The sequence below is a fragment of the Silene latifolia genome, chromosome 7 (genome assembly GCF_048544455.1).
Source record: "Silene latifolia isolate original U9 population chromosome 7, ASM4854445v1, whole genome shotgun sequence".
NCBI lineage: Eukaryota > Viridiplantae > Streptophyta > Magnoliopsida > Caryophyllales > Caryophyllaceae > Silene > Silene latifolia.
Window position 1 is genome coordinate 68646342 of NC_133532.1, and position 18526 is coordinate 68664867.

Genomic DNA, 18526 nt, shown 5'->3' on the forward strand with positions numbered 1-18526 from the left:
TCCTCGCCTTACAGACCTCAAACTAACGGCGCGGAGGAGGCAGCTAACAAAAATGTCGTCATGATCCTCAAGAAAATGATCGACAATTATCGAGATTGTCCGAGCAAAATACCTTTTGCGCTATGGGGTTATCGCACATCAGTTAGGACTCCCACTGGGGGCTACTTCTTTCTTTCTAACCTATGGCATGGAAGTTGTGCAACCAGTTGAATTAGAAATTCCATCCCTACGCATTTTGCTCGAAAGTCAGATCCCAGAAGCTAAATGGAATAGGGATCAGTATGAGGAACTCATCCTCTTGGATGAACGAAGGTTGTGCGCACTACATAACTTACAGACATACCAGACACATATCAAAAGAGCCTTTAATAAACGGGTTAAGCCCAGGAACATCAAAGAAGGAGACTTGGTGCTCAAATCAGTCAGAGCTCTCCTACCTATCGATCCACGAGGAAAGTTTAAGCCTAACTGGGTCGGACCTTTCTTAGTCAAGTCCATACTCTCGAGGGGTGCGGTTAGGATTACAGACTTAGTTGGGAATGAATTTTCTATTCGTACCAATCTAGACCAACTGAAACGATACAACTCTTAGCATAGGACAAGAAAACGCGTCTCGCGTAACCCACGTGCCGCTCATGCGACACGAAATAAACAAGCCCCTGGCCAGCTAAAACTTATGTCTCTATGCTCTTGCGTTTTGACATTTTGACATCCTCATATCATCAAATAAATTGAGTTGCACTTCCCTTGGGAGTAAGTAAAGTGCATGCTTATTTTTCTAAAAGCTCATTACAAGCTCTTGTTTCGAACAATTATTCTTTTACATTTACTCGAACTACGCACAAGGTTTGATTTCATTTTTTCTAATGAATACGTAGGCAATCCTTCACAGGATACAACCCGTAATTTTAAAATGTAAATAGAAGGACATTTGCATTTGAAATTCGACAAGAATAATAAAAGAAAATCATAATAGTTTCTTAACTAATAAATCTTTTATTCATTATTCCATAAATAGTAATAATATGCCGAATACATATAAAATAAAATGCTGAAATAAATGCTAGGCTAGGATTCTAAAAACCCCGCCGTTTATTACAAATAGTAATAATAATGATAATAATAATAATAATAATAATAATAATAATAATAATAATAATAATAATAATAATAATAATAATAATAATAATAATAATAGTAATAATAATAATGATAATAATGATGATGATGCTAATAATAATGGTAATAATAATGGTAATAATAATGATAATAATAATAATATAATAATAATAATAATAATAATAATAATAATAATAATAATAATAATAATAATAATAATAATAATAATAATAATAATAATAATAATAATAATAATAATAATAATAATAATAATAATAATAATAATAATAATAATAATAATAATAATAATAATAATAATAATAATAATAATAATAATAATAATAGGGTTATTTAATGAGAATACTCCAAACTATTAGGGTGCTTCTCAAAATACTCCAAACTGTATTTTAACTACCATTATACCCAACTATTCCACCCTTTATCTTTTAATAGAATTGTCTCTTTATCAACCTGTAATAACAGGTAAAAACAAGTGCTTGCCCAGATTCTTCATCTTCTCCATCAAGCCATCATGCTTCTTCTTCCCAAATGCATCCCTGACTTTCTAGAACGCCACTCACCCTCCATTTTCTTCCCCTAAGCTACAATTCACCATTAAAATACCACAATTCTTCATCCCCAAATTAAGGTCTTGAAACAAAGAACCCATATAAATCCCGGACTATATTCAATTAGCTCCACAAAAAACTACACAAACTTATACAAACCAACAGAAAATAAAGCCTTTCCTTCATCATAAAAACTCAAGATCTACAAAAATGATTTACGAAACATCAAAATTAAGGGCTTAGAATAGTCTCGTTATGAGAACATTCATATGAAAGCATTTGTGTTTCTTTTTAATCAGAGTACTAGTATACGCCTAAGAGGGTTGCCGACCAAACTATTGCTCATATGGAAGTACACAACGGTAAATGGCAGCCCAGATAAACGAGTATCAGTCCAACAGTCGTACTACATCTATTTCATCCAAGATTTCAAATTCTACATGGCACTGGAATTTCATAAAAAACGACAGCTAAAAGTGATGATAAAAGTGAATTTTTGATTTACAAAAGTATAATCATACAAGTATATAACAAACAATAAGATTGAGTACATTGCTCCCAACAATCAACAGTCATCACATGCCCAGTGGTTTTTCACATCCTTTCTCAAATGCCTGTCCTCTCCCACAAAAGCCCAGATCTACGAAAATATGGAGAAACTTTGTTGGATCTTGCAACAATTTTGAGAAGAACAATCACCAGTCTTGCAGCTTTTTATGTTACAATCGACAACAATCAACAATTTGATGCAAGAATAATGCCGCTCCCAATGCCGCATCAATTTGATTCCTTATTGGTTTGAGAAAAACTCATTTCCTTTTAGAAGAACAAATAACCATCTTGCATTTTTTTATGTTAGAATCTGGGCAAAGTTTTAAACAAAGTTTGCATCTTTTTATTTGGTTTTTGTTAGATTGAAGGAATATAATGGTGGTGGGAGTTGTGGTTTACATAAAAATGTGGAAACTTTGTTTGATTTTTTAAAATTCGTTAATGAAAAAAAGGAGGGATGTTAAAAAAATAGGTGAATATTAAGGATGTGTGAATACGAATTTATGAAAATTTTTGAGCACGACTGATGTATGGGTGGTCTGTAATTTAGATAGAGCAATGGTGATTGTGGTTTTGGTGGTTGTAAAGATGATGATCTGATGAACAAAGGTTGGAGAAGGTGGGAGTGACTTGGTAAAGAGGTAGTCGGTCAAGTGAGTGTATTATGAGAAAGAGAGGTCAATTGTATGTTTTATTGTGAGTTAAATTGAAGTTTAGAGTATTTTAAGAAGATCAGCAATAGTTTGGAGTATACTCATTAAATAATCCATAATAATAATAATAATAATAATAATAATAATAATAATAATAATAATAATAATAATAATAATAATAATAATAATAATAATAATAATAATAATAATAATAATAATAATAATAATAATAATAATAATAATAATAATAATAATAATAATAATAATAATAATAATAATAATAATAATAATAATAATAATAATAATAATAATAATAATAATAATAATAATAATAATAATGACTAAGGCTATTCTTCAGTGTCGGGTCCAAAGATGAAACTCCAGTGACTGACCTGAGATGCCACACCGGCACAATCCATCGGATCAAGGGACCACCTTTATTCTTCAACTTATTTTCCCAGTAGTTGCATACTCGAGTGAAGTCCACCATGTATAGCCTAGTTCTCATTGCAATTGATCGAACATGATATCCTGGCACATTAACTGGGGGCTCGATCAACCGCAGCCGTTCCATCAGCCAACACCTACAAAAGAAGACGGGAATTAATGCCCATGTTTCAACAAAAAAAAAAAAGAACGAGCAAAAAAAAAAAGAGAAAACAAAAAAAGTCGAAATATAAAAAGTAGGTTCTTACCTGCAGAATGACGGGACTTCCCAAATAGGGAAGCTCGCGGTTGGCCTTTCTGTTATCTAAACCAGGAATGGTCTTTCCTAAGCAAAGGAATGTTGGGTGATATGTGCATATTCTATACACTTTATTCGCAGTTTTGGCACGTATTTCTATGCGTATTTGTTAGCTTAAAGCTACTATTTCTCCCGAAATGGTTTACTTTGGAATTTCTATGATTTATTGTAGGAATGAGTGGAAGTGAGCTAAATCAAGCTTAAATCGTCCTCCGGAAGCAACTTTATGGAAACTTGGAAGATGGGAGTTCGGACTTGTTCACCTCGGGATGCGTGCATGGAGTGAAGAGGCTGATTGGAAGAGAAAAGGAAGTTACTGCACAGCGTAGTTGGTCGATCGACCAACACCTTGATCTATCGACCGTGGAAGTTGACAAAAGAGACAAAGATCAGATCTTGGTTGGTCGATCGACCGTGCCACTTGGTCGATCGACCAGATCGCGAAGCTGTGGGTCTTTTATGCATTTGTCTTTTGAAAGCCCACTTGTAATTTATCTTATGGGCATAACGTTTATCAGTAGAAGGCAGCAATAATTTAGATTATGCTTTTTATTATTCAACAACTGAAGTTTTAGATCTAGTTTTGGAGACACGAGGTGGAGGCAAGGATTGGAATTAATTGTTGTTCATCAATTTCCTTAGTAAGCTTTAATTTAATTTCAATCTTCTTTTATTCACGTCTTTTAATTCTTGTTGTTACCAATTTATATTCAAGTAATTCAGTTTTAATCCTCTATTTTAATTTCAATTCAATCATGTCAATTTCATTCTATGTCTTTAATTTTGCAATTGTTATAGTCTTAATCATGTATAGCTAATTATCTTGATTGGGAACTAGGTGAGCCATGGCGTAAATTAGGGTCGAATTTATTAGTATGATTTCTTCCGTATCGATCTTATTTCCTTTTGATAAACCCGTCTTGCTAGATTGAAAGATTAGTAGGTTAGGTTTTCATTAGTTTTGGAATTTACTTTGAGCGAAAGCTTTGAGAAATTCTAGGGAATTAGAAGACCGTAAGGTTAAATTTGAGCATTGATCGAAAGGCTTGCTCATATTTCCTGAGACCGTATTACAGGACCTCTGCTACCTTTTTTACCTGACCTTAGCCATGGTGAACCAAAGTTCCTGATCTCCCTTTTATCTTATTTGAGAAATTTCTTATTTTGCCAATTAGCCTCTAGAATCAAACAAATTCAAAACCCCCATTTAATTGTTACTTCAATAGATTAAAAATAGCAAATAGAATTGATCTTGTCTCTCTGTGGTTCGACCCTTACTATCACTAGCTATAGTTTTAGTTCGGATTTATAAATTTAATTTTGATACAAAACGACGGTATCTTTTGGCGCCGTTGCCGGGGAGACGGTGTAATTCTGTTTGCTCTATTTTTAGTTTATTTTTCTTGTCTCAAGGAACTTTGGTTCTTTGAGGCCATTGCTTAATCTTGCTTCTAGTTTTGCTTTTGCACAGTTAGAAGACAGATTTTTGAGAGGAAGGTTTGAGTACTCTCCGTTTCGCGATCATGACTACAATATATGATAATCTTCAGCCACAAGTGCAGCATGTTCCAAAGGGATACGATTTACCCACCCCTACTCATGGTCATTTCGAATTCCGTTCCTCCTATATCGATTTAGTGGAGCGAAATCAGTTTGTTGGTCTATCGGACGAGGATCCTTTGAAGCATATGGAAATTTTCACAGACTACTGTTGTTCCATACCTATACCGGCTGGGGTGACCTAAGATGAAGTAAAGGGGATGATGTTCTTATACTCCTTGAAGGATTCGGCGCGAGATTGGTACCGCTACCTTGATAGGGTAGCAGCTAGAGTCACGGATTGGACATCTCTAGCATTAGCTTTCTACAAAAAATACTTCCCACTCGCAAAGACTGATGCCTTGAGGAGCAAAATTACAAATTTCCAGCAAGGACCTGATGAGGGATTTTGTGAAGCATGGGGACATTTCAAGAGTTTGGTTCGATCTGTCCCTCACCACGGTTTCCAGCAGTGGTACCTTTGCAACTTATTTTACAATTCTTTATATGATGACTACAAGGTTATCCTGGATGCAGCTGCGAATGGTAGGTTCCAAAATAATACTGGTCAGAATAAAGGTTGGAACACTATTGAGGAGATGGCAGTCCATAGAGCTGAGTTTGGGAGTTCGCGTGGAAACTCGCGAAAGCCAAGTGATGAAATGAGTGCCGTTGCGACACTCATAGCTTCTATTACAGCCCGGCTCGAAAAGCTCGAGACTTCTTCGGTTTCCGAGAGAGAAATTGAAATTCATGTTCATAACTCAGATGAGACCGCGGAATTGAGAGAAATAATCCGAGCTCTTTTGGTTCAAGTCACGAAAATAGAAGAAGCTGGGATTGAATCTGCAAGGAATTTTGTGAAGCAATTAGAGAATTTAGCGGCTAACCAAGTCGCCAATTCTTCAAGCAAATGTGAGGGGCCAATTGAAACCATTAATGCCATTAATCTCTGAAGTGGCCTTTCTTATGATGGTCCCGATAAGCCAAGAGAAGACTCGGGAAATGATGAAAAGACAAATTTAAATTCTGGTGCGAAAACGAGCTTTACTGCCAGTACCAGCGGTCGATCGACCAACAACATCAGTCGATCGACCAGAATCTATGATGAAAAAGTTTCTGATCAGAAACTACTTGAACCCAGCGCCGGTGGTCAATCGACCGAGCACATCAGTCGATCGACCAAAGTTCCTGATGAAAAAGTTTCTGACCAGAAACTGTTCGAACCAAGTGTATTTGGTCGATCGACCGAGCCCAATGGTCGATCGACTGGGTCTCCAGCGCAGGACGCAAATCCGTCAATTAATTTGCATAATTCTATACTTATTGATGATTTGACGGAGGTTTTAAATTTACGGAAGCTGAAGGTTGCTGATCCTACGGCCAGTGTTGCAGTCCCGTATCCGGAGCGTTTAAAGAATACTAAGCTGGAGCGCAAGTTTGGTAAGTTTTTGGAGATGGTCAAGAATCTTGAGGTAACCATTCCTTTCACTGATCTAATTACCCAGGTACCCTCTTACGCTAAATTTATGAAAGACATTTTGAATCGTAAGAGAAATTTTCATGATGATGGTGTTGTTGCTTTTGTGGAAGAATGTAATGCTCTTTCGCAAATTAACATACTGCCTAAATTAAAGGACCCGGGTAGCTTTTCAATTCCTTGTACTATAGGTAACCACGAAATTGGAAAGGCCCTTTGTGATTTAGGGGCCAGTGTCAGTGTCATGCCATATTCTGTTTGTGAAAAGCTAAATATTGGTAGACTTAAGGTGACCGATATTACCCTTCAGATGGCAAATAGATCGACTCAGAGACCTTTAGGAGTCTTAGAGGATGTACCCGTTCGAGTGGGTAAGTTTTTTATTCCTGTCGATTTCGTTGTTTTGGACATTGCAGAGGACAGTCAGATACCTATTATTTTAGGTAGACCATTTTTACATACAGCTGGGGCTGTAATAGATGTCAAACGCGGAATCATAACCTTAGAGGTAGGGGATGACACCATTGAGTTCAGTCTTGCTCGTAAGGCGACTGAACCTGCTGATGATGATACGTGTTATTCCGTTGATATTGTTGACAGGGCTGTTAATTGTAACTGGAGGGAATCCTTAGCCAAGGATCCCCTAGCTGATCTAACCCGTTTAGATGAGTGTGCGATAATAATGCTGACGGAGAATCTTTGAGGAGCTAGATGTTTTGGTAGCCTCAATGGAAAGCTACGAGCTCACAGAGGAAGAAGATGAGATGCTCATAAGCCTGGCCAACGAAAATTTGGTAAACACTTGCTATACCATTGAAGCGGATTCTGCCTATGCTGTAGAGGTAAAGGTGCTAGAGCGTAAGCCACTTCCTCCTAATCTTAAGTTTGTTTTTCTAGATGATACGGAGCAAGACTGAAACTATTGTTAGTGCTAAGCTTAATGATGACCAGCTTTCTGCTTTGATGTTTGTGCTTAAGAAAAACAGGAAAGCTTTAGGTTATTCTTTGGATGATATTAAGCGCATCAGCCCTGATATTTGTATGCACAGGATAGAGCTGGAGGAAGGCCACAAGCCTTACAGACAGGTTCAACGCAAGTTGAACCCGAAAATGAAGGAAGTTGTTATGGCCGAGGTGATGAAACTACTCGATGCGGGTATTATTTATACGATTGGCAACTCAAGTGGGTTAGCCTTGATTCAGGTAGTTAGAAGAAAGGAAGGACTATCGTGGTTAAAAATGAGAAAAATGAATTAACACCAACGCGTTGTGACAGGGTGGCGGATGTGCATTGATTATAGACAGTTGAATGCCGCCACCAAGAAAGACCACTTCCCCCTCCCTTTTGCTGACCAAATGACTGAAAGACTTGCTTCTAACAAATTTTTCTGTTTTCTAGACGGATATTCAGGGTTCTTTCAGATCCCTATTCATCCGGATGATCAGAGTAAGACCACTTTTACCTGTCCATAGGGTGTTTTTGTATACCGTAGAATGCCTTTCGGATTTGTAACGTGACTACCTTTCGAGAGGTGCATGATAGGGATTTTTTCTGATTATATAGAGAACATTATGGAGGTATTTATGGATGATTTCTCAGTTTATGGTAATGACTTTGATCGTTGTTTAGCTAATCTTGATAAAGTCATGCAGCGTTGTATTGATGTTAATTTTGTTTTAAACTGGGAAAAATGTCAGTTCATGGTCAATGAGGGAGTTGTGTTAGGGCATCTGATTTCTGATAAGGGTATACATGTTGATAAGGCAAAAGTGCGGGTGATTGACCAATTGCCTCCTCCCGTGAATGTTAAAGGAGTGAGGAGTTTCCTTGGTCACGCTTGTTTTTATCGGCGTTTCATTAAGGATTTTTCAAAAATTGCTAAACCACTTACACAATTGCTCCTTAAGGATGCTGTCTTTGAGTATCCTGATGAGTGCCTTTTTGCTTTTAACATGTTAAAGGAGGCTCTAGTTTCTGCGCCAATTATTCAGCCGCCTGATTGGGACCTCCCATTCGAGATTATGTGTGATGCCAGCGATTATGCGATTGGTGCAGTTTTAGGACAGCGGAAAAATAAAGTTTTGAATGCCATATATTATGCGAGCCGAACTCTGGATGAGGCTCAAGTCAATTATTACACCACTGAGAAGGAGTTTCTAGCTGTACTTTTTGCCTTAGATAAATTTCGGTCTTATTTGTTAGGTTCTAAGGTTATTGTTTATACTGACCATGCAGCAAGACTCTCTTTCTTAAGAAGGATGCGGCCGAGGCTTTTGAGGTGGATAATCCTTTTGCAGGAGTTTGATTTGGAGATCAAAGATAAGAAAGGTGCAGAGAATGTGGTGGTTGACCATTTATCTCGCCCGCAACCGACGAAAGGGAGGATTCGTTACCCATTAATGATTCTTTTCCTGATGAGAGTCTGTTAGCTATTACTAATTCGGGGTCTTATCCACCTCCGTGGTTTGCTGATTTTGCTAATTTTGCTGTGACAGGTAAGATACCACCCGAGCTTTCATGGCAGCAGAAGAAGCGGTTCACTTATAATGCTAGACAATACTTTTGGGATGATCCTTATGTTTTCAAGGAATGCGCAGACGGTCTTATCCGGAGATGTGTGCCTCAATGGGAGGTGAAGGATATCTTAGAAGCTTGCCACTCTTCTGCCTATGGTGGTCACCATGGTCCGTCCCGGACTGTGGCTAAGGTACTCCAATCTGGTTTCTATTGGCCAACTTTGCATGCAGATAGTCGCAATTTTGTTGTTGAGTGCGATGCTTGTCAAAGATCGGGGAATTTTTGAAAGAGACATGAGATGTCACAGGTAGGCATTCTAGAGGTTGAGATTTTTGATGTCTGGGGCATTGATTATCAAGGACCTTTTCCGAGCAGTCAAGGTAATAAATATATCCTCGTAGCTGTAGATTATGTGTCCAAATGGGTAGAAGCTATCGCTACTCCCCATTGCGATGCAAAAGCCGTGATTAAGCTATTTAAAAAGATTATTTTCCCTCGTTTTGGTGTCCCTATGGTTGTCATTAGCGATGGTGGAATGCATTTTAAAGAGAAACAACTTAGTGCTTTATTGACTAAATTCGGTGTCCAACATCGTAGAGGTTTGGGGTATCATCCCCAAACTAGTGGTCAGGTTGAGATTTATAACCGAGAATTGAAAGAAGTTTTAGCTAAAGTTGTTTCTAAATCACGGAAAGATTGGAGTCTTAAGTTAGATGATGTCTTATGGGCTTATAGGACTGCGTTTAAAACGCCGATTGGGATGTAACCATTCCGATTGATTTATGGTAAGACATGTCATTTACCTGTTGAGTTGAGCGTAATTCTTGTTGGTCTATATGTGATTTGAATTTGGATCCTAACCTCTCTCGTGAGAAACGTATGACACAGCTAAATGAGCTGTAGGCTGCTGGCCTATGATAATGTTAGGATCTACAAAGAGAAAACGAAGCGCTGGCACGACAAGAGAATTATTAAGCGCGAGTTCCATATTGACGATAAGGTACTTCTTTTTAACGCTCGTATCCGTTTATTTCCTGGTAAGCTGAAATCCAAGTGGAGTGGCCCTTATACGGTCACAGCAGTTACAAAGTTCGGATCAGTTGAACTGGAGACCTCTGCTGGAGAAAGGTTCAAAGTTAATGGCCAATATGTGAAGCATTATCACGGAACATATGAATTTGTTGGGAAAGTCGAGGTATTGTACTTCGACTCGTTATTGGATGATGCAAACTGAGGTAAAAAGGTCGTGCGGGACCTCTTAAACCAGTGCTAACCGGGAGGCAACCCGGCTTGTAATTTTTATGTAATTAGGAACTTTACAGTTTTTTAATTAATTTGCATTAGGAGCTTTAGTTATTTCATTTTAATTAGCAATTACTTTTATGGATAGACATGCGCCTTTGAGAATTTTTGCAGGTAATTATTTTATGCAAAGTGCGTAGGGTGATTTGCTGAATGTTTATGAGAGAAAGACAGGAAATTTAAGTTGGAAAAGCAATTTTAACGTAAATGAGCTTAATTGCCAGTACTTGCAGTCGGTCGACCAAGCACATCAGTCGATCGACTGAAGAGGAAAAGTCAGAGAGCTGTATAAGGGAAGATTGGTCGATCGACTGGGTCTGATAGTCGATCGACCACCGCGCGAAACCAGAATGCAAGTTAATAGGGAAGTTCTATTTCTTACTTCATTCATTCATACATACTCATTTAATAAAAAAAAATAGAAAACCCCTTGTTCTTCCCCTTTTCGCGATTTTTCCTGCTAATCTAACCCTTTTACTTCGATTTTTCTTACTCAAATTCCCGAGCTCTCATCAAAGGTATGTTCCTAATCCTCTTTTCGTCCTTTAAATTCGATTCTCGCTGAATTTTTATGCCCAAATTTCGAGCAATGCTACCTTGTGTCGAAAAAAAAAATCGATTTGGGGAAAATCGATTTGGGGTTGATTTTTTGTCGAATTTGTGCTTAAATTGCTTTTGATATCCTTTTCCCTTGATTTTCGAGACATCTTAGCAACTAGGAGAAGCTTAATTCCGTTTGCCCCAAATTTTCGAAACCCTAATTTCATGCTCGATTTCTGATTTTGTTTGGGGTTTATAAATTTTCGTTGTTCAAATTATGGGAAGCTAGCTGTTGATTTGTTAATTTTGTAGGAAGCAACAATGACAAAAGGGAAGCAGACGATCTTCAGCGGGCAGTCCAGTCAATGAGCAGCTAAATGGCCGCGGGGTCCGCCGCTAATGATCAAGGCAACTACGGATAGTCTACCTGACTATCCGCAGGTGACTTTCTCTACCTCTACTCAGAGAGCCAACTTTATTACCTTGGTCGAAAAAATAAAATTTCAGGCAACTCGTTTTATTCATAAGCCAACTTTAGAGAAACTAGGGTGTCTTGAATCTGTTGTGTCTCTGCTAAGTGAGACAGGGATGTCGGGACTGATGGACATGGCTGAGTTCACCTACTACACTCTAACCCTTGAGTTTTTCTCGTCTTTTGCTTTTGACCAGACTTCTTTTGAAGCTAATAGGAGTAGCTCTTGCATTTCTTTTCGGCTGTTTAATGTCACCTACTCCTTGACATTGGCTGAATTTGCTGGTTATTTGGGTCTTTGTTTCGAGGGTAACACCTCGGAACCTTCTGATGTGCACAGGTTAATGTGGTCGTGTATCTCTGACTTGAACGACCCTAAGAGGACGGGCACTTCCGTCCACTTACCCCCTTTTCGTTATTTCTTCCGGCTGATGGGCAACACCATCTTCGGCCGCAAAGAGTCAAATAATGTTAATACCATTGAATTGTCTATCTTGGCGGGCTATCTGAACATTGAAAATCGGGTAGCCCGTATTTATAACATAGCTTATTTGACTGCCTCTCACTTTAACACTATAAGTGAGGGTACCTCTTTGGCCACTATTGTTTGTGGTGGGTTGGTGACTCGTATTGCCAACCGTCTGGTTCTTGTTTTCCCTCGAGAGGAGGCTCCTCTTGACCGTGACGCACGCTTCATGGACCTTGACTACGTCAAGTCTATGAAGTGGGTTGATACACGGGGTCGGTGGAAGATTGATTCTTCCATTTGCGACTCCATCCCTATCCTTGGCCTCCCTCCCATCTTGCCCCTTACCACTGTTTTGGGGGCGACTCGTCCGCCCTTGCCTAGCTACAGGCTCCCTATTAGGGCCGGCACCACTAATGCTAGTACCTCGAGGTGAGCTCGTGCCTCCTCTTCACATGCCCCCTCCTCCTCCACTCCTGCTCCCACGGGTTTCCCGGCTACTTTTCGCCCCTCTACACCTATTGTTATCCCTGCGGTCATGGACCAAAGGGCGGTTTCACGTGTGTAGGGTGACTTGTGCAGGAGTTTTGATCAGCACAGGATAGAGATGGGTCTGGCCATGTACCCAGTTTACGAGGAGTACGCTCGGACAGGGATGCTCCCACGAGGTCCCTGGACTCACCCGTCCTTCTTTGTTCCCCCGGTGGGCGGACATCCTCCGCCTGCTATGACTTCCACTCCCACGACTACTACTGCCGCTGCTGCTGAGGCTGAAGAGGAGGACGATTCGGGATCCGAGGAGGATGAGGATAGCGATCCCGATTATGACGGTGGGGATTAGACGCATTCTGACCTCCCCCATTTTTGGCTGGTTTGGGGAGGTCTTCTTTTGTGAGTTTCCGATCCTTTTTTGTTAGTTTCCTTTTATTTTGTTGTTGCTTATATTCTTCCCATTATTGTTGTTGATGCTGGTGATTTGCTACTGAGCACAATGAGGGCATTGTGCGTTTTGGTTTGGGGAGGGTATATGCATATGTCTATTGCATTTGCATTTGTTTTTTATTGCATTTCAGTCACACGTTTATTGCATTTCAGCTTGCATTTGTTTTCAATTCAAAAAAAAAAATCACGTTTACTTTCGCATTTAGGTCGAGTCGGAACGGAGGGATTTCAATGATGAGTTTGCATTACATATTGTCTCATTGTCCTTTCCTTGCACTTTGAACATTTCCAAGTATGTCACTTGCATAGTCTACGAGTTTTTGTTGGAATTTTGCTAAACGAATAGACTTGACTCAATATTGGCAAGCTACTTAAATTTCTAAGGATAGAGCTTAATAAATCGGTGACATTCATGACCGATTTCATGTAGGAATGAGAGTAGTTTCTCCTTATAAGGCATGTCACATTAATTTGCATAAGCATGAGTCTAGTCTACTTAATACCTATATGCATTCGGGTCCGTGGTTTGTTGACACATGTGGTAGAGGTTCCCTTTATTTCATTTTGCCCATAAGCCCCACAAAAGCCAAATTTGCCTTTTTGTCCCACAAACTACTTTCTAAATTTAGCCACCCTAGCCGAGCTAGTAAAGGTAGTAATTCGGGAATGTTGCCTTGCGATTTGGTTCTTATTATCTTGTTGGATGATTTGTTGGGAAATAAAGGAAAACTATGATTTGAGAAAAAAATGAAGTGAAAAAGAAAATAAAAAAAAAGAAAGAGGACTGAACTAGGCAGAAGAGCAGTGGCCAGCAGGGGTGGTCTATCGACTGATGTTGTTGGTCGATTGACTGCCAGTCCAGGAATTGAAAAAAAAAAAGAGAGATCACATGTTAAAAATGATTTTCGGATGATGATTTCTTAATTCCCATGTTCTATTCATATTATTTGGGGAATTGTTATTTTATTGGAGAATTGTGAGTTCTATGCTTATGATATTTGAGCATTGGTGTTATTTTTGGTAAGTGGAAGTAAGAAGTGGATTTGCTTATAATTTGGTTTAGTGGTTATTAGCTCGGCCTAACCCCTCTTTCCCAAATTCATTTTAGCCTTTTTTTACCTCTAGCCTCACAATTCCAAAATTGCCTCGGCGTGTGTCATGGTCATTAAATGGTTGGAATGCATATGCACGGTTGTAGAGACTTTATTCATGTTAGATTGCTGGCATGTTCTTATGGGTCGTAGATAAGTGAGAGTCTTATTTTTATCACTCTTCTAACTTGCACAATATATCTTACCTTGTACTTAAATGAGCGACCCGTGAGAGTCCGATATATACGAGTCTTGCAAGGTCGAAGGTTTTGCAAATTCTTTAATATGTTCAACTCGTTTGCATTTAACAAGATACTTGGATGTTAATAGCTGCATTAAATTGGTTGGGTATGATGGTTTGTATTAGCTCTGAGCATGAAATCCGTTTTATTAGAGGTTTTTAGTCGGGTCATAGTGCTTGCTTGGGGACAAGCAAGGTTTGGTTTGGGGAGCTTTGATACGTGCATATTCTATACACTTTATTCGCAGTTTTGGCACGTATTTCTATGCGTATTTGTTAGCTTAAAGCTACTATTTCTCCCGAAGCAGTTTACTTTGGAATTTCTATGATTTATTGTAGGAATAAGTGGAAGTGAGCTAAATCAAGCTTAAATCGTCCTCCGGAAGCAACTTTATGGAAACTTGGAAGATGGGAGTTCGGACTTGTTCACCTCGGGATGCGTGCATGGAGTGAAGAGGCTGATTGGAAGAGAAAAGGAAGTTACTGCACAGCGTAGTTGGTCGATCGACCAACACCTTCAGTCTATCGACCGTGGAAGTTCAGCAGAAGAGACAGCACTGTACTGGTTGGTCGATCGACCAGATCGCGAAGCTGTGGGTCTTTTATGCATTTGTCTTTTGAAAGCCCACTTGTAATTTATCTTATGGGCAGAACGTTTATCAGTAGAAGGCAGCAATAATTTAGGTTATGCTTTTTATTATTCAACAACTGAAGTTTTAGATCTAGTTTTGGAGACACGAGGTGGAGGCAAGGATTGGAATTAATTGTTGTTCATCAATTTCCTTAGTAAGCTTTAATTTAGTTTCAATCTTCTTTTATTCTCGTCTTTTAATTCTTATTGTTACCAATTTATATTCAAGTAATTCAGTTTTAATCCTCTATTTTAATTTCAATTCAATCATGTCAATTTCATTCTATGTCTTTAATTTTGTAATTGTTATAGTCTTAATCATGCATAGCTAATTATCTTGATTGGGAACTAGGTGAGCCATGGCGTAAATTAGGGTCGAATTTATTAGTATGATTTCTTCCGTATCGATCTTATTTCCTTTTGATAAACCCGTCTTGCTAGATTGAAAGATTAGTAGGTTAGGTTTTCATTAGTTTTGGAATTTCCTTTGAGCGAAAGCTTTGAGAAATTCTAGGGAATTAGAAGACCGTAAGGTTAAATTTGAGCATTGATCGAAAGGCTTGCTCATATTTCCTGAGACCGTATTACAGGACCTCTGCTACCTTTTTTACCTGACCTTAGCCATGGTGAACCAAAGTTCCTGATCTCCCTTTTATCTTATTTGAGAAATTTCTTATTTTGCCAATTAGCCTCTAGAATCAAACAAATTCAAAACCCCCATTTAATTGTTACTTCAATAGATTAAAAATAGCAAATAGAATTGATCTTGTCTCTCTGTGGTCCGACCCTTACTATCACTAGCTATAGTTTTAGTTCGGATTTATAAATATAATTTTGATACAAAACGACGGTATCATTGGGCTCTTGCGCAGCTCCATTTGTTCCACTAGGCTCAGAAAACGGAATCACCTCTCATCTCCTTATCAACATGGCCTTGAAAGACATAGCAATGCAGTAGACAAAACCCGAAGGCCCCGCGCCTCGCAACATAAGAAATAGAAGGGTCCTCCCTATTTATAAATCGATCGATAAAGTCAAACATGCGAATACCTTTTGAGATCACAAGACGGTCCACCTCAGCCTTGGTCAATACAAGCAAGTCCCTAAATTTATTTTTATATCTTTGAGAGCTAAGGGGTATAGCCGGTGCATTTTCTGGGTCCCATCCTCCAATAGTGGCTATTTCTTCAGGAAAAGGACAAATATCGCCTCCAGGAAAGGCACATACGTGAAAATTTGGGCCCAATCTCAAGACAAGCATCCAAGAAAGGCTTCACAACTTTCACTAATTTGAGACTCAAGATCGATCCCAAATTAAAAGCACCCATGTCGTGTTTTTCAACATTTGTGAACTCATTCGTCCACTCCTTGAGACAGTTTTCAAAAGCATCCATAATATTGAAAATTTTTGAGAAGATATGAGAGCTTTTATATAATACACAGAAGAAAAAAGAAGGAATTGTGTGAATAAAAGCTTTCCCGAAGTCCATATTCACTGTTTCCTAATTTCTGTCAAGGTCTGCCAAACTGGAGAAATGACGCAGCATTTGTTGCGCCTCTTCCCCATGCTATTTTCCGTGGTTTTCAGCTTTGGATCTTTACTAATTTGCTTCCGGCTATAATTTCCTATTCCTATAGGATCTTAATTTGGTAATTCCGTCAAATTACCAACTTTTATGTTTCCTAAATCTTTTCGGGTTCGCTTTTCGAGAGAAAATCGACATTTTCGCCAAACGAGCACACTTACCAATTTTTTTTTATTAGTTCTTATTTTTAGGGGACGCATTTCACTCCTATTTTTCACTACATTTTACACTAAGCCATTTCTTTTTAATTTTTTTAAGGGGTAGCCCTCCCTACTGTCCGGTCATTTTTACTCATTTCTGGGCATATTTTTGTGCATTTCTGAGCATTTTTTTCATTTTTATCATTTTTGCTCATTTTCAGGCACTTTTTTACGTTTTCTTTTTATTTTGCGCCAATTTAGTTAACCTATATGTTATATGTTTTACGTGTAAATTCTATGTAAATTTTGGCAGCATGACGGCGCAAACCGCCACCTACCAAACCTGTTTTTTTAAGCTAATCTGAATGAACAACAAACACCCAGCAGCAAAGGCACTAAGGCCACTACATACACAACTAAGAGACAATATATACATCAAACTAGGGGCTCTCGCCCAAAACGGAGTCCGAAAAGTCCAAAATGTACAAAATATACAAGACAACAACAAAAAAAGAGAAAGCAGCTAGTCCTGGTGGCCTCTCAACTCAGCCACGGTCGCCTCAAGGGAAGCGATCTCAGCGTCTCTGACCTCGAGCTCCCTTAACAGACGAGCCATCTCCTCCTTAGACTGCACCAGCTCGCGCTCCAGTTCACGCTCTCCCTGCATAAAAATGAAGAAATGCCTCATTTCAATCATTTTCAATAAAATAAAGCAACGTTTTCATTGCAATAAAATTCGAAATATCAATGGAATGAAATAAGAAAGGGATAGAGAGGTTCATACATGTCATCCTCGGCCACCTACGAGTGCCTCGATGGTCGTAGCCCGCAACCGGTTGGCCATCCTCCACAGCGCCACGTACCGAGACGGTGTCACTTACATTCGAATAACAAAGAAGGTTCAAAAGGAACAAACGCATTCTTATGCAATAAAACAAAAGGACATCCAAAGCTGGGGATTACCCTGCTCACCAAGTGCTGCCACTCCTCCAAACCCGCGTCCGTCACCTCCTCGCCAAAATCTCGGATCTCCGAGATCGTCGTCATATTCGCCGCGTCAGTGTACTCGAGAGTCTCTGGGTAAGCTGGGGGCTCGACGCCTGCCACCTCGATCTCCTACAAGGTTTAAATGGCTCTTTATTTTACGATCGTTCGTCATTCGTCAAGGCAATTCAAAAACAAGAAAAAGGTAAAATACTCACCACGATCGGTCAGTAAGCCAACCTCTGGTGAACGAACTCGAAGTACTCCTCACCAGGAAGAAGGAGGGCGTCACCAATCGCGTCAGCCAAGTCAGCCTCTCTCTCGGCGTCAGAAGGCTCCCTAAACATCGTCCGTAACCGTGAAGGTGTCACGAGAGCACTGCCGAGTCAAACGTTCGCCCAAGTACCACACAGGTTCCATGGGCGTCCTCAGCAACAGCCCACTCGAGCTCCTAGGATGAAGGACCTCGTCCACGAAAGTTGGAGCCTCAGGGTAGTCCTCCGAAGGTCTAGGCACCCACTAAAATAAGGAAACGAGGGGTCATTCCTATGATCGGCTCTAAGCGGGACGGGGTCATTCTTATGATCACTTATAAATAAAAGAAAGAAAAAGTAACCAAGATAACGATCAAAGGCACTTACGTCGTCCAACTTCAGAGCATTCACGCCCCTCCGACAAACATCGTAAGAAGAGCGCTGGCTCTTCCAACGACACACCATCCAGTCCCTCACGATAGGGTACGCCCATGGCTCGGGCTTCGTCCTCTTGGGCGCAAAGCTGGGAAAGTTGGAGTACACCCACGCCTGCAGACAAGATAATCATTTATTTTCTACGATAATGATATTTCATAATTCAATAGAAATAAAGAAAGAAATGATGATCTTTCATAATGCAAATAAAGGTTCATACCTCCAAGAAGAGTCCAGGAACGAAAGTAGCAGGAGAAGTCCCCTTCT

The 18526-nt window shown here is 39.3% G+C and overlaps 1 non-coding gene across 1 annotated transcript; it reads right to left on the minus strand.

The window, feature by feature from the left end:
- Positions 1–5534: 5534 nt before the first annotated feature.
- LOC141593362 (small nucleolar RNA R71) lies at positions 5535–5643 on the minus strand. Its single transcript, XR_012521451.1, has one exon. It is a non-coding gene; the product is annotated as a small nucleolar RNA R71 (small nucleolar RNA).
- Between the last annotated feature and the right edge of the window lie 12883 nt (positions 5644–18526).